We start from the raw sequence: 21,637 nt of genomic DNA, 5'->3' as shown, positions 1-21,637 counted from the left end.
GGACATGGGTGTTGGCAAGTCCAGCCTATTTCTGTCTTTGCCTAGTCGGGTACAGCTCTGGTGAGGTGGGATTCTAGGACAAATTGGTGAGGTAGTCTGCTCAACTTGTTGCCCGAGGCAGGACAAAATATTTAATAAATAGGAGTCAGAACGTAGGACTAGGGAGCTGGGCAGTAGCGCAGCGGGTTAAGTGCATGTGGCGCAAAGCACAAGGACTGGCCTAAGGATCCAGGTTCCAGCCCCCAGCTTCCCACCTGCAGGGGAGTCGCTTCACAGGCGGTGAAGCAGGTCTGCAGGTGTCTGTCTTTCTCTCCCCCTCTGTCTTCTCCTCTCTCCATTTCTCTCTGTCCTATTCAACAATGACGACATCAATAACAACAATGATAATAATTACAACAATAAAAAAAAACAAGGGCTACAAAAGGGAATAAATAAATAAAATTAAAATATTTTTTAAAAAGATGTTAAAAATAAGAAAGTAGGAATAGAGCAGGTTAAAATAGGGATTTTGGGGTGGTAACAATCTAGGAAGTCTATTTCAGATATGTTCCTTGGGGGGTCCATGGTTTTAGTAAAATTTTTTTTTTAACCTGAGCTACATATTTTTAAAAAAAAATTAAAAACAAATTATTTTCTTTTTGTTGCCCTTGTTGTTTTTATTGTTGTTGTAGTTATTATTGCTATTGTTGTTCTTATTGATGTTGACGTTGTTGGATAGGACAGAGAGAAATGGAGAGAGGAGGGGAAGACAGCGAGGGGGAGAGAAAGATAGACACCTGCAGACCTGTTTCACTGCCTGTGAAGCAACTCCCCTGCAGGTGGGGAGCCGGGGGCTTGAACTGGGATCCTTACACCGGAAGAGCTATATTGTTAACATGAAGGTGGGCTAAAAAATATTGTTCAGACCTACTTTTTCAGATACACAGAGAGGGAGAGATATCACAGCACTGCTGTACCTTGGTGCCATAGTGCCGCCAGGTGCTCGAATCTGGGCTGCGTGTCTGACTGCCTACCTACCCACCAGGCCAGGTGAACTATCCCCCTGGCCCCACGATTCTGTTGTTCTTTCAGGGGCTTCACTGCTCTGGACTTTTTTTTTTTGACACAAGAGAAAGAGAGGAGAGAGAACCAGAGCATCACTGGCACACACAATACTGGGGGTCAAACGCAGGAACTCATGCTGGAGAAAGGCTGATCACCTTCTGGGCCTCCTGGGCTGACACTTTCAGACACAGAGACAGAGAAGCAGAGAGTGAGGGAAAAGAGACCACAGCACGAAAAGTTTCTTCTGATAAGGTGGGGACCCGGCTTGAACCTGGGTTATGCACATGGCAGAGCAGCGTACTATCCATGTGCCCTGGCCCTATTATTGTTGTTGTTGTTATTATTGTTATCTCTGGCCCTATTATTGTTGTTGTTATTATTTTTGCCTCCAAGGTTATCACTGAGGCTCTCTGCCTGCACTACGAATCCACTGCTCCTGGAGGCTATTTTTTTCCCCTTTTGTTGCCCTTGTTTATCGTTGTTGTTATTGCTGTTGTTGTTGGATAGGGCAGAGAAATCGAGAGAGGAGGGGAAGGCAGAGAGGAGGAGAAGGCAGAGAGGAGGAGAGAAAGATAGACACCTGCAGACCTGCTTCACCGCTTGTGAGGTGACCCCCCTGCAGGTGGGGAGCCGGGGACTTGAACCGGGATCCTTACGCTGGTCCTTGCGCTTTGTGCCATGTGTGCTTAACCCGCTGTGCTACCACCCGGCCCCGTTACTATTTTTAACCAAAGCACTGTTCAGCTCTGACTGATAGTGATGCTGGGGATTGAATTTGGGACCTCAGAGCCTCAAGCATGAGAGTTTTTCTCAGAACCATCATGCTGTCTCCCAGGCCTGCTTGTGTCTCCCCCCTGAGATCCTGTGTGGCTCCTCAGGACGTCCCGTCGGCCTCATCCCCGTGGGTCCGGAGTCCTCCACGGCGCCCGTGACAGGGCCGCCTCTGCCTGCTGCTGGGCTGGTGGTAGCATCCACATGGCCAGATGGAGCCTGCACGTCCCACGCCCGCTCTGCTTGCAAGTCAGTGCCAACTCTTGGTGCCCGGAGGCCCCAAACCTGGGCTTCACCAACCTGTCCCCCACTTCCTTGTCTTCCAGTTGTCCTGTATTCACTCGGTCTCTGGCTTGGTTTTCCCTCTGCGCAGAGAGCTCACCTCTCCTGTCCCTGAAAGTCCCCCTGCTAAGTGATACCATACTGCTGTCACTGTCACCACAGTTCCTGAGTGGTGACTTTTGGGATGGGGGGGTGGCGAGCAGCTGACTCCTGCCTGCCAGGTTCAAAGGTCGGGGCCGAGGGGAGATTGACCCTGTGTGCTGGACACTTGGCTAGGAGCTGAACAGGCCCTAACTTGCAGCCACTGTCACCTTGTCTCAGAGGGGGTGAGGTGTGGGGGCACTCTCTGGCCCACACAGCCTGGGGGCCTTGTCTCTCCCTGCTTCCCATTTGCAGGCAGGGCTGCCCCTTCTCCCCTCTGTTTGGAGCCGCTGGGCATAGGCCCGCAGCCTTTCTCCCTCTAGTCACTTCCCCAGTGGACCTAATGGATCCCACAGCGGGTGTTTAGAAGGTTCCAGGGCAAAGTGACCGGGGTGGGGGGGCAAAGTGAGAGCATGGGTTTCCAGGTGGTGAATTGGGGGGATGCACTGGGGGACAGTGGGGTCTTACAGGTGGGTGCTGATGACTTTTGTTTCTCTTCCTCTTTCTTCCTCTTTCCTGCCTGGGAACTTCCTACTCCACCCCTCGGGACAGCTGGGACTCAGGCTATTTTTAGTGTCCTACCCCTTCTGGTTTATTTTTGTCGGCCCATGTGTGCCTGTCTCTGTGACTGCTGGCTGCTGCGTTACTCATGTGTGTTCACATGTGTCTGCTTGTGTGTGGCTTTGTGGGCTGGCACGAGACAAGCGTTTCTGTGTTGTGCGTGGCCACACGTACACATGCATGTTCATGCGTGCCCGAGTATGTTGGCATGAGTGCACACATACCCCATGCGGCCCTAGGGCGGCCGGGCACCAGGGCTGTGCCCACAGCTCCTGACTCATCCCCTCTTCCACAGACTTTCCCCTTCCTTTCAGGAGTCACTAGGCCGCTCTGAGTCCCGGGGATCAGGGCTGACTAACCAGAATCTGGTTAGGCTCAGATACCCAGAATCCTGGTGAGTTGGCTTCCAGGACTCTCAGTGAAGAGCTTCCCTGGGCGTTTGGAGGCTGCTCAGGCTACGCCTGTGGGAGACCCACCAGCTTGGTCAGCAGTGGCCAGGATCCCAGCTGGTCACACACCCACAGAGCTGGTTTTAGCCAGGAGGCTGGCACTGACTTTCCTGATTCTGAATCCTGGAAGGAGAGACGACTTGGGTAGAGGAGAGCGGAAACCACCCCCCCCACCCCCCAACATCTAGCAGCGCTGACCCATAAACATGCCAATGGTGGAGAAAATTCATCCCTGGGCTGCTCTGGCCCAAAGCAGGAGCAAGGAAAAGCCTTTTATGTGGCTCCTCCCCTCCCCTTGTTCAAACTCGACCTTGGCCTCCAGTGCCCTGCATGCAAAAAGAAACAAAAACAGCACAGGGCAGTTCACTTTTGGCTGGGGAACCTTCCAGCCCACCCTCTCCCCTCCCCCCTCCCTGCCCCTGGGTGGGGCCAGCACTGGTCCTGGAAGCTCTCCAAGGGGAGGGGGCTGCTCAGAGCCTCCCCAGGGCAGGCCCTCCCTCCCCCCTGGTGGCCCGCTGTGTCTTCCTGTTCACCCCTTGCCTTGTGCTGGGAGGGGGAAGGAAACAGGAGGGGCCTGCCTCTTGTTTGCTTCCTGGCATTTTAGGTGAAGTTCCTCAGTCCCACCCCCTCTGGAAGCTTCTGAAAGGACTCCCGGGACACTTTGGATGTCTGTTTCCCTTCTGCCTCCGTGGCCGGAGCTCCTTTGCTGCCTGTCACTTCCTTATAGCTGGAACCTTGGCCACCCTGTCTATAGGCGGCACCCGGTTCTGGGGTTCAGCCCCAACTGTGATCAGCCACACCCGTGCTGGAGTCTCTGCCCGGACTTTTCCCCTGAATCCCGCTGGGTTATCAGGAGCGAGTAGGGTGGGGAGAAGCAGCGCAGGCTGACATGACCAACACCCAGGGCTCCCTGCTCAGCCCCCCATAGTCCCCCCTGCTCCTGCAGCTGTGTTTCTGGCTCATTCACTACCCGCTGCCTGGCATGGGGTCAGTGCTGACCCCCCCCCCTCACCCCTCCTCTGTCACTGGGCCATTGGGAAGTTTTACACTCCATCTTCCAAAGGTGCCCAGAATCTACTCTTAGCAGGTCCAGGCAGCTGCCTCCCCTTCCCTGGGGGCTCCCTGCAGACCCAGCTGTGTCCACCTTTGATCCCTGGCCTGGCTTTCTCAACTAGGTGGCATGAGCACAGCCACCAGAGCCCCGCCCCCTGTCCCCAGCTCCTGGTGGTCCCGGGGGTCCCTGGGGCCTGTGTCCCTCCCTTTGTTCATTGCCCCCAATGTGCCTTAGCTCCCAGCATGCCCAAGGCTGGCTCTCCCACCCACTCTGGGTCTCTGTTTCTTTTTTTTTAAATATATATTTATTTTCTCTTTTGTTGCCCTTGTTTTTTATTGTTGTAGTTATTGTTGTTATTGATTTCGTCGTTAGATAGGACAGAGAGAAGTGGAGAGAGGAGGGGAAGACAGAGAGGGGAAGAGAAAGAGAGATACCTGTAGACCAGCTTCACTGCCTGTGAAGCGACTCCCCTGCTAGTGGGGAGCCAGGGGCTCAAACCGGGATCCTTCCACTTTGTGCCATGTGCACTTAACCCACTGCGCTACCGCCCAACTCTCAGGGTCTCTGTTTCAAACCCTATTTGCTTCTGTCTGATATGGATCCTGTGGGCTCCGTCCTTGTCCGTCTGCAGGCCCTGTCCTCTGTCCCCAGTTTTGACTGGCCGTGTCACCTACTGACATCACACCAACCGCCAGCCCTGCATCTTTTTTTTTTTTTTTAAAGAATTTTTAAAATTTATTTATTCATGAGACAGATAGGAAAGAGAGAAGAACCAGACATCACTCTGGTACATGTGCTGCTGGGGATTGAACTCAGTACCCCATGGTTGAGAATCCTTTATCCACTGTGCCAACTCCCGGACCACCCCCACACGTTTTCTTTCTGCTTGGCTAAGTGGGGGTCTCGCCAATGCTTTACCCACTCCAGGCCACTTTCTCATCCAGCTGGAGAGACAGAGGGGGAGAGATGTCACAGCACCAGACCTGCCTCCAGTGCCCTAGCACCTTTCATGCGGTGCTGGGGCTCTAACCTGGGTAAGTGCACACGGCGGGCTGATCCTCCCTCACGTTGAGCTAGCTCTCCAGTTCATGCGTCATTTATTTTATTTTATTATTATTTTTTAAAATATTTTATTTTATTTATTTATTCCCTTTTGTTGTCCTTGTTGTTTTATTGTTGTAGTTATTATTGTCGTCGTTGTTGGATAGGACAGAGAGAAACGGAGAGAGGAGGGGAAGACAGAGAGGGGGAGAGAAAGATAGACACCTGCAGACCTGCTTCACCGCCTGTGAAGCGACTCCCCTGCAGGTGGGGAGCCGGGGTTCGAACCGGGATCCTTATGCCGGTCCTTGTACTTTGCGCCACCTGCGCTTAACCCGCTGCGCTACAGCCCGACTCCCTATTTTATTTTATTTTATTTTAAAAGACACTATATATATTTTTAATTGGATAGGACAAAGAGAAATCGAGAAAGAAGGGGATACTGGGAAAGAGAAAGAGAGACTCCCATGGCTTTCCTTCACCATTTGTGAAGCTTCCCCCTTGCAGGAAGGGACTGGGCCCTTGCATGACAGCTAGGTGGGCCACCACCCAGCCCCAACATGTCATTCAAGGTTATTTATTCACTTTAAATTTTATTTATTTATTTATTTATGAGAGAGGGGATTGAGGAAGAGCCAGAGAGCCAGAGCATGGCGTAGCACATTTGATATCCAGGATCGAACTTGTGAAGCTTCCCCTGCTGTGGGTGGGGAACAGGGACTTGAGCCTGGGTGCTTGTGCATGGTGACACGTGTGCTCCATCAGGTGCACCACGGCCAGGCCTCCTGGTCCAAATTTTAAATCCTGCACATTTTAGAGAGAGGGACCACCATAGCACTTCACTGTCAGAGAGAGAGAGAGAGAGAGAGAGAGCGAGAGAGAGAGAGCGAGAGAGAGAGAGACCACCACAGCACTTCACTGTTGGGGAGAGAGAGAGAGAGAGACCACCACAGCACTTCACTGTCAGAGAGAGAGAGAGAGAGAGCGAGAGAGAGAGAGCGAGAGAGAGAGAGACCACCACAGCACTTCACTGTCAGAGAGAGAGAGAGAAGAGAGAGAGAGAGAGACCACCACAGCACTTCACTGTCAGAGAGAGAGAGAGAGAGAGCGAGAGAGAGAGAGCGAGAGAGAGAGAGACCACCACAGCACTTCACTGTCAGAGAGAGAGAGAGAAGAGAGAGAGAGAGAGACCACCACAGCACTTCACTGTCAGAGAGAGAGAGAGAAGAGAGAGAGAGAGAGACCACCACAGCACTTCACTGTCAGAGAGAGAGAGAGAGAGAGAGAGAGACCACCACAGCACTTCACTGTCAGAGAGAGAGAGAGAGAGAGAGAGAGAGAGACCACCACAGCACTTCACTGTCAGAGAGAGAGAGCGAGAGAGAGAGAGCGAGAGAGAGAGAGCGAGAGAGAGAGAGACCACCACAGCACTTCACTGTCTGTAGGTCCCTTCAGTACTGCCATGAAACCCCACATGCTGCTGAGGACTGAGCCCCGGCCCTCATTCACAGCTCTGCGTTTGCTCTGCCTGCTGAGCCATCTTCTGCCCTGGTGCCCTGTTTGTTGTCCCTGTGAGGAAGCGGTGTTCTGGGGGTCAGGGACGTGGCTTTGCTCACTGCCCTGTCCCAGGCAGCTGGCAGAGAGCCTGGCACAGAGCTGGAGCTTGTCCAGCATCGACTGGCTGGTGACAGGGGAGGCCGGCTGATCGCAGGGAGCTCCCGTGGCCCGCGGAAGCTGTGGAGCCGACAGCTTCTCACAGAGGACCTGCCTCCACCAACCTCACGGCCCCTCACTCCAGCCCCAGCCACCCCGAGTCTGGCCTGCCACTGGGACCTTGTCTGCTTCGGCCTGGTCACACCCCTGTTCCCACCTTTGCTGGCCATAGCCAGGGGGTGCCTGGGAGAATGCACTGCACTCTGGATCATTTCACAGTCTTGATCCAAACCTTCCTGCCTGTGCTGTAAAACCTGGCTTGGGGGCGGTGTGTGTGTGTGTGTGTGTGTGTGTGTGTGTATGTGTCTGTGTATGTGTGTATGTGTGTGTATATATGTGTATGTGTGTGCCTGTGTGTGTACATGTGTGTGTATGTGTGTGTCTGTCTGTGTGTGTGTGTGTGTGTGTGTAGATGGCTCATCCACTTGAGCGCATGCTTTACCACAAGTGAAAACCCAGATTCCAGCCCAGGCACCACATGGGAATGCCATGCAAGGCACCAGAGGAAGCTCCATGAATTCTGGAGCTGTGCTGTTTCTCCTCTTGCTGCTTCTCTCTCCTATGTTTATCTTTCTCTTTCTGAAAACAAACCAAAAACCTGACTTCTCTTGGACTTTTATGACTGACTGAGGTCTTTGGACATCCCTTCTGCGTCCATCATGAAGGTGGGGTGATCGAGGGGAAGAGACAGAGATGCCACAAACGGGACCTGTGCTGATGACACAGGGGCTGAGTCAGGAGCTGCCTTTTTCCGCCTCCCAGGGTGGAGCTGAGAGCTGAGTGCTGGCGTCCTGGAGAATGTGTGTGTGTGTGTGTCCCATGTTGTGTCTTAGCCCGTTCTCAGTGTTGAGTGGACCCCTCTGTCCTTCACTGTCTTCCTTCCTTAGTGACCCCCAGAGGGACTGCAGAACTCTGTGTATGGGTGTGTAAGACTACCTACTGTATGCCCCTCAGGTGTCAGCCTGCAGAGGGTGGGGAGGCCGTTGCCGTGGGCCTGTTTGCCCCATCTCTGTCCCATGACAGAATCTGGCTGGTTGGTATGCGATCCTGGGGCCAAAGGCCAGGCCTTGTGTGTGGACTGTTTATCACTTACTCAGCAACTCTAGCTGGTGCTCAGGAAGCAAACTGCTTTCTTTCTTTCTTTCTTTCTTTCTTTCTTTCTTTCTTTCTTTCTTTCTTTCTTTCTTTCTTCTATTTATAAAATGGAAATATTGACAAGACCATAGGATAAGAGGGGTACAATTCCAAACATTTCCCACCACCAGAAGCAAACTGCTGTTTTCTTTAACTGACTGAAACCTTTTGAGGCAGTGGTGGTTTATCAGCTGCTTAGGGGAGAGAAAAAGCTATTTTGAGTTTCAATAAAAAATTACTTATTTTAACAAAAGAGACACAAGAGAGGAAGAGAGAGGGAAAGAGAGGTAGATGGAGGGAGGGAGAGAGAGAGGGAGAGGAGAGAGGGGTCAGGGGGCCAGGCGGTGGTGCACCTGGTTAAGTGCATAAGGACCCAGGTTCAAGACCCTGGTCCCCACCTGCAGGGGGAAAGCTTCATGAGTGGTGAAACAGGGCTGCAGGTGTCTCTGTCTCTCTCCTTCCCTATCTCCCCTAATCCTCAATTTCTTTTGTTTCTTTTGTTTTGCCTCAGGGTTATCACTGGGGCTCAGTGCCTACACTACAAATCCACTGCTCCTGGGGCCATTTTTTCAATTTTTTTTGGCTAGGACAGAGAGAAATTGAGAGAGGAGGGGAAGATAATGAGAGAGAAAGATAGACACATGCAGACCTGCTTCACCGCTTGTGAAGTGACTCCCCCTGACCCCCTGCCCTTTGCTGCCTGCAGGTGGGAAGCTGGGGGCTCGAATCTTGATCCTTGCCACCGCCTGACCCCTACTATTCAATTTCTCTCTGTCTCTATCCAATAATAAAAAGACAAAAATTATTAATAAAGAGAGATAGAGAGATCAGATCACTGTTCAGCTCTGGCTTATGATGGTACTGGGACTTCAGAGCCTCAGGCATGAAAGTCTTTTGCAGAACCATTGTGCTATCCAGCCCTTTGGTGGAATTTAAACTAGAACCATTTTTTTCCCTAAGTTTTATTGATTTCATTTTTTAAAAAATATTTATTTATTTATTCCCTTTTGTTGCCCTTGTTTTATTGTTGTAGTTATTATCGATGTTGTTGTTGGATAGGACTGAGGGAAATGGAGAGAGGAGGGGAAGAGAAAGAGAGGGGGAGAGAAAGATAGACACCTGCAGACCTGCTTCACTGCCTGTGAAGCGACTCCCCTGCAGGTGGGGAGCCGGGGGCTCGAACTGGGGTCCTTACGCCCTCCTTGCGCTTTGCACCACCTGTGCTTTACCTGCTGCGCTACTGCCTGACTCCCGAGTTTTATTGATTTCTTTTGCAGAGTTGGTATCTCACACATGCGCCCTCTTCACCACTCCAGAGCACATTCTCTCTCTCTCATTGCTACCAGGGTTGTTGCTGAGGCTCAGTGCTGTCACTTCGAATCCACTGCTCCCTGTGGCCAGCTTTTTTCCTTTTTTTTCCCCTTCTTTCTAATTTTTACTAGCTAGGACAGAGAGAAATTGAGAGAGGCCGAAGAGATAGTAGAGAGAGGCAGAGAAAGATAGATACCAGCTTCTTCACTCGTGAAGTGAACCCCCTCGAACCTGGGTCCTTTCGCTTGGTAATATGTGTGTTTCACTGGGTGCACCACCGCCTGGCCCCCATCCAGAGCACTTTCTCAATCAGATAGAGATGAGGGGGAGAGACAGAGACAGCACAGCACAGCACCTTCTGTGTTGCAGGGGTGGGGCCTGGGCGGCACACCGACAGAGCTCACAGCTGGCTTGCTGAGCTAGCTCTCTGGCCTACAGCTGATTGTTTTGTCTTTTTCCAAATCATTTTATTGGTGGAAATAATGATTTATAAGACAATTGCCACATGAGTCCAGTCTATTATTATTATTATTTTTTTTTAAAAAAATTATTTCTTATATTCTTTGGCTACAGACAGAAATGGGGGGGGAAGAGATGGAGGGGGAGAGAGAGAAACACACACTGGCCGCTGTGAGAGCAATGGTAATATGGTATGGCAGGTCCATGTCTAATGTTTTGAGGGATTTCCAGATTGTTTTCCAATTTTCATTCTCACAGTGAAGAAAGATTCCTTTCTCCCCAGGCATAGAAAACTTTTTGCGGGGGCCAGGTGGCTAAGTGCACATGCGTGCAAAGCACATGGACAGACCGAGTAAGGATCCCGGTTCGAGCCCCTGGCTCCCCATCTGCAGGGGGGTCGCTTCATAAGCGGTGAAGCAGGCCTGCAGGTGTCTGTCTGTCTTTTCCTCTCTCCATCTTCCCCTCCTCTTGTAGTTTCTCTCTGTCCTATGCAGCCACAACAATAACAATCAACAATAGAAAAAAGATGGCTGCCGGGAGTTGGCCAGTAGTGCAGTGGGTTAAGCGCAGGTGGCGCAAAGAGCAAGAACTGGCAGAAGGATCCCGGTTCGAGCCCCCGGCTCCCCACCTGCAGGGGAGTCGCTTCACAAGCAATGAAGCAGTGAAGCAGGTCTGCAGGTGTCTCTCTCGCTCCCTCTCTGTCTTCCCCTCCTCTGTCCATTTCTCTCTGTCCTATCTAACGACGATGACATCAATAACAACAACAATAGTAACTACAGCAACAATAACGACAAGGGTAACAAAAGGGAAAATAAATAAATTAACATAAAAAAAAAGATGGCTGCCAGGAGCAGTGGATTCATAGTGCAGCAATAACCCTGGAGGAAAAAAAGAATACTTTTTGCATACTTGGTTACACTTTCACCCCAGTTCCCTCTTCCCCTTTTTTTCAAAAAAATTAATTAATTAATTTATTTATTCAGTTATTTATTTAGTTATTGTTTTTGTTGAATAGGACAGAGATAAATGGAGAGAGGATAAGATAGGAAAGATAGACACCTGCAGACCTGCTTCATTGCTTGTGAAGCGACTCCCCTGCAGGTGGGGAGCCGGGGCCTCGAACCTGGATCCTTAGGCTGGTCCTTGTGCTTTGAGCACCATGTGCACTTAACCTGCTGTGCTACAGCCCGACTCCCCCCCCCTTCCCCTTTTAATGTATGATATCACCACAGGTGTGAGGTGACATCCCAGAGTTGCCTGGATTTATATTTCCCTGATACTCAGTGACTTTGTTTTTCATGTCTGCTGGCCATCTGAATGTCTTCTTTGGTGAAGATTCTGTTCATGTCCTCTTCTATTTTAAAATCATTTTTGTTTGTTTTGTTGATGAGTTTTGTAAGCTCTGTATATATTTTGATGATTAGCTCTTTGATGTATGGCATGTAAAGATCTTGTCCCACTCAGGGCCAGGCAGTGGTGCAACAGATTGAGTGCACATACTCCAGCGCCCAAGGATCCAGGTTCAAGCTCCCGCTCACCACCTAAGGAGGGAGCACTTCTTGAGTAGTGAAATAAGGCTGCAGGTGTCTTTCTTTCTCTCTCCTTCTCTATCACCCCTTCCCTTTCAATACTGTTGAAATACTTTTAAATACTGTTTAAAAAAAAAAAAAGAACTTGCCCCATTCAGTAGGGTCTTTTTGTCTTGGTGATGGTTCCTTTTTCTGTGAAAAAACTTTTCAGTTTGACAGTCTCATTGGTTTATTGATTAATTAATTAATTAATTGACTTATTAGATAGAGACAGAATAATTGAGAGGGAAGGGGAAGATAGTGAGGGACAGAGATAGAGAGACATCTGCAGCCCTGCTTCACCGCTTATGATGTTTCTTCCCCTGTAGGTGGGGACCAGGGGCTTGAACCTGAGTCCTTGTGCACTGTAATGTGTGCACATAACCTGTTGTGTCACTGTCCAGCCTTTGCTGCTTTTTTTTTTTTAATATTTATTTATCTCCCCTTTGTTGACCTTGTTTTTTATTGTTGTTGCAGTTATTATTGTTGTTGTTATTGATGTTGTCGTTGTTGGATAGGACAGAGAGAAATGGAGGGAGGAGGGGAAGATAGCGAGAAGGAGAGAAAGACAGACACCTGCAGACTTGCTTCACCACTTGTGAAGGGACTCCCCTGCAGGTGGGGAGCCGGGGGCTCGAACCGGGATCCTTACGCGGGTCCTTGCACTTCGTGCCATGTGCACTTAACCCGCTGCACTACTGCCCAACTCCCCTTGCTTACTTATTTCTAATAGAGCACTGCTGAGCAGTGGCTTAAAGTGGGGCTGAGGGTTGAACCTAGGATTCTGGAGTCTCAGGCATGACCTTTTTTTGGCAAAGCCACTATGCTGTCTCCTTAGGCCCCATTGGTTTATTTCTGCTTTTGTTTACCTTGCTCTTGGGCTCCAGTTTCCAAAAACATCTCCAAAACAAATATCAAAACAAATATCGTGGTGTGTCCTGCCAATGTGTACTTGATGGCTTCTCATTGGACATCCAAGTCTCTGATCCCTTTGGAGTTGACTTTTGTGCCTGGTGACTCTTGCTGGCCCTGGCTCCCTCTCTGGTCTGTTGGTGGATTGTTTTTCTGTTGGGAAATTCTCATCCATCTTTTGATTGTGAGATCAGGAACTCAGGTTTTGTTCAGTTCCATCTTTTATTTTTCCTTTGGGGGGGAAACCAGACCCTGAGGGAGCCCGGATTTACATCATAGCCATGGTGCAGGGGAAATGGGACTCTGGGTGGAGGCCAGGTGGGGGTGGGCAGGTGCCGTTAACTAATATCCTTCTCGGGCACAATGTCCCTAGGGTCCCTCCTGTGCTCCTGAGCCCACATCCTGTCACTGGGGTTGGGAGGGGGTGTGAGGCTAGGGTGTGCCAGAGGTCAGTGGCCGTGGTTCAGCCAGAGGTGGGGGCGGTGTGGGTCGAGGCTGGGCCACACAGGTATGAGGAGGAGGTGGTGTGGAGTTGCCCAAGCCAGCAGGGACGTTACCTGGCTCACCTGCCAGCACCTGCCCCCAGCTGACTCCTGCCAGCCTGCCTAGGCCCTGGCCACACCCTCCTGAGCTGGGACGATTTGGAGGCATGTGGGGGCAAGATCTGTTCCCCGCGCCTCCCTGTTTCTGAGAATGCGTCTTTGCTCACTCAGAGACACCCTGGGGGCTCGTGGGAGCACTTCCAACCTGGCAAGAGGCGTGGGACTGAGGGAGGAGGGTGGTGATGAGGAGGTACTGCCAGATCTCATGGTGAGTCCTCCTTTTCACTAGCTCTTTCCCAGTCCCTGCCCAGGACCTCGGAGCCAGACATCCCAGGGTCAGATCCTGGCTCTGCCGTCCCCCATAGCTGGGTGCCTTCTGACAAGTGGCTTGACCTCTCTGTGCCCTAGATCCTCCCCTGTGCAGTGGAATCAGTAACAGTATCTCCTGTGTCAGACCTCAGGCAGGCAGGGACATTGGCCAAGGGGTGATAGATACCTAGTGAGATCAGTTGCCAAGTGTCACAGCCTTGGCTGATGTCCTCACTGCGCTATATCGCTGACACCAGTTGTGAGAAGGGTGTGCGGGTCTGTCACCACGGTACTGAAACAGAGCCTTTGTGCTCTGTACTCACTTATTTCTCCGTGTCTCAGTTTGCTTTTTGCTTTTATTTAATTACTTTTTAAAAAACACCTTTTCCCATTTATTTATTTATTTGCCTCTAGGGTTATTGCTGGGGCTCAGTGCCTGCACCATGAATCCAGTGCTCCTGGAGGCCATTTTTTCCCCCCTTTTGTTGTGCTTATTATTTTTGTTGTTACTGATGTCATTTGTTGTTGGATAGGACAGAGAGACATAGAGAGAGGAGAGGAAGACAGAAAAGGGGAGAGAAAGATAGACACCTGCAGACCTGCTTCACCCCTGCAGGTGGGGCGCCAGGGGCTCGAACCAGGATCCTTACGCCAGTCTTTGTGCTCTGCACCACGTGCACTTAATTCTCTGCACTACTGCTCGACCCCCTATCATTTATTTTGAATAGAGACAGGGAACTTGAGAGCGGAAGGGGGAGGGAGAGAGGGAGAGAGAAGAGGAGACACATGCAGACCTGCTTCACTACTCCTGAAGCTTCTCCCCTGTAGGTGGGGCGTGGGGGCCTGAACCTGGGTCCTTTATACGTAGTAGATAATGTGTGTGCTCAACTGGGTGTGCCACCTCCTGACTTCTGTGCCTTCCTTTCTTTTTTCTCTCCTTTCTTTTGTTTTTAAAGATTTTATTTATTATTTAAAATTTTTAATTATCTTTATTTATGGAATAGAAACAGCCAGAGATTGAGAAGAAAGGGGGTGATAGAGAGGGAGAGAGACAGAGAGACACCTGCAGCCCTGCTTTACCACTCGCAAAGCTTTCCCCCTGCAGGTGGGGACCGGGGGCTTAAACCTGGGCCCTTGCACACTGTGACATGTGCACTCAACTAGCTGCACCACCACCCAGCCCCAAGATTTTATTTGCTTATTCATGAGAATGATAGGAGGAGAGAACCAGACATGTGCTGCCAGGGATTGAACTCACGACCTCATGCTTGAGAGTCCAATGCTTTATCCACTGTGCCACCTCCTCTGCCTCACTTTTCCTAAGCCCTCATTTCAGTCTTTCCAGCCCTAGGCTGGCAGGAGACCTCACCCAGGAGAGTGCCTGCTTTTCTGTGTCTGAGACCCAGGTTTGAGTCCGGCTCTTACCACTCTGGGGGAAGGAGCTTTGGTGTTGTGGTGTCTCTCCCCCTCTCCATCTCTGTCTTTTCCCTCCTTTCTCTTCCTTCTTTCCTCCCTCCCTTCCTCCCTCCCTTTCTCCCCCCCTCCCTTCCATCCTTCCTCCCTTCCTTCCTTACTGCTCAGCTCTGGTTTATGATGGCGCAGGGGATTGAACCTGGGTTTTTTGGAGCCTCAGGCATGAGAGTCTCTTTGCATAACCATTAAGTGATCTGTCTTCCGACCTTTCTCTTTCTCTGTCTGCAAAGTGGTGAAGCTCCAGCAATGACCTGAAAGAGAATCTTCCCGGGGTTGCTGGGAGGCTCTGGCTGGTCGTCCCTGGGGAAGGTCCCAGCTTTCCTGGTGTGGTGCTTTCATCTCAGACGAACAAGACAATGGCTAGTGTGTCCCACCTGCTCGCCTCCTAGCCCAAGTTTTTGAGGGTGAAAGCTCTTGTTTTTTTTTTTTTTTTTTTGGGGGGGGATCACAGTAGTGCAATGTATTCTGTTGAGGGTTTGCGATTCACTGTGCATTCTTCCTCCTCCTCTTCTTCTCTCTCTTTGTTTTTGCCTCCAGGGTTATTGCTGGGGCTCTATGCCAGCACTACGAATCCACTGCTCCTGGAGGCCATTTCCCCCCCTTTTTTTGTTGCCCTTGTTGTTACTGTTACTGTTGTTATTGCTGCTGTTGTTGTTGGATAGGACAGAGTGGAGAGAAGGGGGAGAGAAAGATAGATACCTGCTTCACCACCTATGAAGTGCTCCCCCCTGCAGATGGGGAGCTGGGGGCTGGAACCAGGATCCTTACACTGGTCCTTGCACTTTGTGGCATGTGTGCTTAACCCACTGTGCTACCACCTGGCCCTCTCTTCTCTTTTTTTTAAAAATTTCATTCATTCATTGGAAAGATAAGAGAAGAGAGAAGGAACCAGACATCACTCTGGCACATGAGCTTCTAGGTATTGAACTTAGGACGTCATGCTTGAGAGTCCAATATTTTATCATCTGTACCACCTCCTGTAAGACAGCTCAGAGATGGAGATCTCTGTCTGTGACTGCTTCTCTTGTCCCTGAGAGTACACCGCCGCCTGTATGGTCCGGGACCTGACCTCACAGCGTGGGCACCCTTGGGAGAGCAAGTGAGAACCTGAGTGTTTCCTTTTTTGATTTGCTAGGACAGAGAGAGGCTGAGGGGAGGGGAGATAGAGATAGATAGATACAGACAGAGAAAGACAGACAGCTGCAGACCTGCTTTACTGCTAGTGAAGCCCCCCCCCCACACACACACATCCTGCCTGAGTGGGGTTCCAACCCCCCAGAGGGAAAGAGTCCAGCCACACCCCAGAGAGACTAGGAGAGTTCTGCTCCCATTCGATACACACAAGGAGACTTTTGTGTGGGGAGCCTTGGGCTGAAAGTGTGCGTTCACAAGGAAAATTTAATAAAACCCAAAGCGGGTGTTGGCCAAAGCTCCCCTCCCTGCTGCTCCCCAGAGACAGTGGTAGGAAAGGCTTAGGGGAAAGTGGAAGCTGGAGGGAAGAGAGAGACAAGACTGAAAAGGCACAAGGCGGGGGGCTGGGTGGTGGTGCACCTGGTTGAGGGCACACATCACATGTGTGAGGACCTGGGTCAGTCAACACTGGGTCCTTCTCCTGCTCTCCCCCCAAATCTGACTAGGTAGGGGGGGTTCTATAAGGGTAATTTTAACTCCTGGGGCCCTGGAGGTGGTGCAATGGGTAGAGCACTGGACTCTCAAGCATGAGGTCCTGTGTTCAAACCCCAGCATTGTGTGTGCCAGTGTGTTGCTTTGGTTCTCTGTCATTCATAAATATCTTTCTTCTTCTTCTTTTTTAAAATATTCATTTATTCCCTTTTGCCCTTGTCATTTTTATTATTTATTTTTTTTGCCCTTTTTTAAATTGTTGTAGTTATAGTTGTTGTTATTGATGTCGTCGTCATTGGATAGGACAGAGAGAAGTGGAGAGAGAAGGGGAAGACAGAGGGGGAGAAAAAGACACCTGCAGACCTGTTTTACCACCTGTGAAGTGATTCCCCTGCAGGTGGGGAGCTGGGGACTCGAACTGGGATCCTTACGCCGGTCCTTGCGCTTCATGCCATGTGTGCTTAAACCGCTGCGCTACCTCCTGACTCCCAAATGTTTTTTTTAACCAGAGCACTGCTCTGCTCTGGCTTATGGTGGTGTGGGGGATTGAACCTGGGACTTGAGAGCCTCAGGCATGAGAATCTCTTTGCATAACCATTATGCTATACCCCCACCCCCAAATAATCTTTTTTCTTTATTCTATTGGATAGGACAGAGAGAAATTGAGGGGGAGAGGGAGAAAGAGGTAAAGAGACAGCCACCTGGGGCTTGGTAACACGTGTGCTCTGCCCATGTGAGAAGACTGGGCAGAAAGTCCAGTCAGGTGCAGCTGTCTGGGGTCAGGCCATAGGAGGAAGTCTCGAGACGCCAGTCTGTCAAAACTACCCGAGATTTCTACCCAGGGCAGCACTCAGCTGGGTAGAACCACAGAATCCCAGCTGCTGGCCAAGAGGCCAGATGATCTGTCCTGGGGTGTCTGCAGGATCCTGAGTGCTGGCAGGGGAGGCAGAGTGAGGGTGGGCTAAGGTTCCAGCAGCCACCCAGCATCTCATCCCCAACACCTTCCAGTACAGAGCAAGCCAGGAGGGCAGGAAGCAGGCTCTGGGAGAAGGGCCACGATTTCCAGCCTCCCCCATCCCTGAGGCGCACAGAGTACTATGAGCAAGGACTTGGTTTTGAGCCTATGCTCCCCACCTGCAGCATCGAAGCTTCACAAGTGGTGAAGCAGGTCTGCAGGTGTCTCCTTCTCCCTCTCCTAAGATATCTTTTGGGGGTCGGGCGGTGGCGCAGTGGGTTAAGTGCACGTGGCGCAATGCGCAGGGACCGGCATAAGGATCCCGGTTCGAGCCCCCGGCTCCCCACCTGCAGGGGAGTCGCTTCACAGGCGGTGAAGCAGGTCTGCAGGTGTCTATCTTTCTCTCCCCCTCTCTCTCTGTCTTCCCCTCCTCTCTCCATTTCTCTCTGTCCTATCCAACAACAAAGCAACGTCAACAATGGCAATAATAACCCCAACGAGGCTGCAACAACTAGGGCAACAAAAAGGGGGAAAAATGGCCTCCAGGAGCGGTGGGTTCATGGTGCAGGCACCGAGCCCAGCAATAACCCTGGAGGAAAAACAAAAAAGATATCTTTTTTTTTTTTTTTTTTTTTAAACCAGAGCACTGCTCAGTTCTGGCTTATGGTGGTTCGGGGATTGAACCTGGGACTTCAGAGCCTCAGGCATGAAAGTCTCTTTGCAGAACCAGTATGCTGTCTCCCCTTATCCTTTCCTTCTCCCTCTCTATCTCTCCCTCGCTTTTCAATTTCTCTCTGTCCTATCGAATAAAATAGGGGAAAAAAAAGAAAAAAAAATGACCACCAGGAGCGGTGTGTTTGTAGTGCCAGTACTGAGCCTTAGTGACTGGAGGCAAAAAAAAAAAAAAAAAAAAAAGGGTGGGGAGGGTTGGTGGTAGCGCAGCAGTTTAAGCGCACGTGGTGCGAAGTGCTAGGACCAGCGTAAGGATCCCAGTTCGAGCCCCCGGCTCCCCACCTGTAGGGGCAAAGCAGGTCTGCAGGTGTCTTATCTTTCTCTCCCCTTCTCTGTCTTCCCCTCCTCCATTTCTCTCTGTCCTATTAAAAAAAAATGACATCAATAACAAAAATAACTACAACAATAAAAACAAGGGCAATAAAAGGGGAAAAGAAGCAAATGAAAGAAAAGAAAGAGAAAAATGCCACTGGGAGCAGTAGATTCATTGTGTAGGTATTGAACCGCAGAGATAACCTTGTTGGCAATAAAAAAAAAAAGAGAGAGAGAGACAGACACACCACAGCTGTGCCCTACTGCTCAAGAAGCCTTCTGCATGGTGCCCTTGTGTGGTGGCCGTGGGCTCAAAGCTGGGGTCACGGCCAAGTGTGTGCTCTGGGGGTGAGCTCCCCACCCCCATCCTGTGCTCAGACCCCCTCAGCTTCAGAAGCAGAGTCGTGGTGCGAGTCACAGAGAGCCGGGCCCCCCGCCTGCCCGTGTCCCCACTGCCTCTTCACTGCTGTGGCCCTTGGAAACCAGCTGTGGGGAAGCAGTGTCTTGGCATCTCAATGCTTCTAGAAGCTTCCAGGAGAGCAGGGACCTACCGGCAGGCTTGTCAGTGGCCCGGGGAGCAGCGCTGGGACGCTGACCAGCAGGTAGGGGGGCGAGGCCCAGGTGTGGCGGGGTTGACTGTTTGATAAGGAGGTGAATTTGGGTGTGAACCCACTTAGTGGGCAGGGAGCAGGGAAATTGCTTCCCTGAGGCCCAGGGAAGGAGAGCAGGGAAGAGGGAGGGGGCTGGAAGGCAGAGTACCGTCTCCCCCACCCCTGCAAGCCAGCTTTTCGGGTGGTGGGGGGGTCAATGAGGGGAGAGGGCCGGGGGTCATCCAGACACCAACAGGCATGCCCCTGGGTCCAGGGCTCCCACCTCTGGCAGCCCTGGGAGCATGCCAGGAGGGATTGGTCTAGAACCTGGGGTTTGGGTTTTTTTTGCCAGTTACTTCCTGGGTCCGCCTCCTTATCCGTCCCTTTGGTATCTTTTTTTTTTTTTTAAAGTTTTCTTTTAAAATTATCCTTATTTATTTATTGGATAGAAACAGGTAGAAATCGAGAGGGAAGGGGGTGATAGGGAGGGAGAGAGACAGAGACACCTGCAGCCAGCCCTGTTTTACCACTTGTGAAGGTTTCCCTCTGCAGGTGGGAACCAGGGGATCGAACCTGGGTCCTTGTGCATTGTAACATATGCACTCAACCAGGTGCGCCACCACCTGGCCCCTGGTATCTTTTCTGTTTCTTCTTCTTTTTCTGCCTCGCTCTTCCCATCGTGGCTTTTTAAACTTTTTATTGGGGGAGGGGGGCGGTTAGTGGTTTCCAGTCTAGTCTTTAACACAGAGGCACAGCCTCTCATCTCCCCTTGATTGGTGTCTAGGAGACACGACAGGACCCCAGTGTCCCTCCATCCTGTCCCTTCCTCTCCCCCAGAGTCTTTTGCTTTGGAGCACGGAGTTTCCTGAACTCATAGCCAGGGGTGCCCCACACCTGATTCAGAGACTTTTGAGGAGTCTGGGGACGAGGTGGAGGGGGACAGGGCTGTGATCTGCATGTGGGTGCCCCCGCCCCAGTTCCTATGCCGAAAACCTAAGGGACGGAGAGACAGCACAGGTCTCTCACACAAGAATCTCATGCCTGAGGCTCTGAGGTTCCAGGTTCAATTCCCAGCACCGGCTGAGCAGTGTGCTGGAGAGAAAGAAGAAAAACTCATGGCTAAGGAGATGCTTAGGAGGTGGGGCCTGGGGGTGGGGGCCCTTACGCATGGCATTAGTGGCTTTGCAGACACATCAGGAAATTCTCCTGTCTCTCTGAACTGTGCTGGTAGCTTGGTCTTGAACTTGTGGCCTCCTAGACAGTGAGGAAGCGTTGCCAGGGGTTGATGGGCACTGTAGCAGCCTGGGGGGACTGAGACAAGCACTTTGTGTCTTGCTGATTTTCTTCTCCTTTTTAAAATTATTTATTTTCCCTTTTGTTGCCCTTGTTTTTTATTGTTGTTGTTATTATTGATGTCGTCTTTGTTGGATAGGACAGAGAGAAATGGAGAGAGGAGGGGAAGACAGAGAGGGGGAGAGAAAGACAGACACCTGCAGACCTGCTTCACCGCCTGTGAAGCGACTCCCCTGCAGGTGGGGAGCTGGGGGGCTCGAACCAGGATCCTTCTGCCGGTCCTTAACCTGCTGTGCCACCCCCTGCCTCCCAGCTGCTCTTCTTTCCTACCATGCCTCTGTGGTACCTACATGCCATGGTACACCACACCCATTTTCAGGACTGTGTAGTATTCCATCATACAGCGCTCCACATGATGGCTGTGAGTGTTTTGAGGTCTGGGTTAGGAATTATTCTTCATCTTTTTTTTTTTTCTTCAAAATACAGATTTTATTAATTTTTTTTTTTTTTTTTACAGTTGACAGTAAATACAATAGTTTGTACATGCATAACATTTCTCAGTTTTCCATATAACAATACAACCCCCACTAGGTCCTCTGGCATCCTTTTTGGACCTGTATTCTCTCCTCCCCACACGCATACCCCAGAGTCTTTTACTTTGGTGCAATACTCCAACTCCAGTTCAGGTTCTACTTGTGTTTTCTCTTCTGATCTTGTTTTTCAACTTCTGCCTGAGAGTGAGATCATCCCATATTCATCCTTCTGTTTCTGACTTATTTCAATTAACATGATTTCTTCAAGCTCCATCCAAGATGGGCTGAAAATGACAAAGTCAGCATTTTTAATAGGACTTCTTTGGTCTGTTGTCACATACCTATTGGGGCTCCTTGGACCCAGTGCTGGGGTGGAGGTTGGGCGGAGTGGGGTGGCGGGGAAGGGTGGTGTTCTGCTCGTGCTTTTTTCTTTGCCAGGATGAGCTGAACTTTCCCAACATGGTTACACCAGCTTTTACTCCTGTCCTTTACCTTCCTGTTTGTCATGTATATTTATTGGTGATTTAATAGTGATTCACAAGATTATAAAATCATAGGGGTATAACTCTACACCACTTCTACCACTAGAGTTCTCTGGTCTTCCCCCAAAGTCCCTCTTAAGATCATAGTTATAGGTTGACTATTTATATATATTTTCCCGCTTTCAAATTCACAAGTTTCACTTCTCTAAATTCCACTTTTGAGAATATCCTCCCATAGTTGTCCTTCCTTTTTCCCCTTCCCTCTCACATAAGTGAAACGGCACCTGACTTCCTTAGATGTTTTCCAGAATCTCCTCCCTCTCAGCGATGGTGCAAAAACAAAGGTTCCTGGG

The 21,637-nt window shown here is 50.6% G+C and overlaps 1 protein-coding gene across 2 annotated transcripts in view; it reads left to right on the top strand.

Moving 5' to 3' along the window:
* Positions 1 to 21,637, top strand: part of SCARB1 (scavenger receptor class B member 1) — a 74,915-nt gene that overhangs the window by 6,886 nt on the left and 46,392 nt on the right. The window lies entirely within an intron of this gene.

The sequence above is a fragment of the Erinaceus europaeus genome, chromosome 6 (assembly GCF_950295315.1).
Source record: "Erinaceus europaeus chromosome 6, mEriEur2.1, whole genome shotgun sequence".
NCBI lineage: Eukaryota > Metazoa > Chordata > Mammalia > Eulipotyphla > Erinaceidae > Erinaceus > Erinaceus europaeus.
Note: the sequence above shows the minus strand (reverse complement) of the source record. Positions and strands in the feature narration are given on the sequence as shown.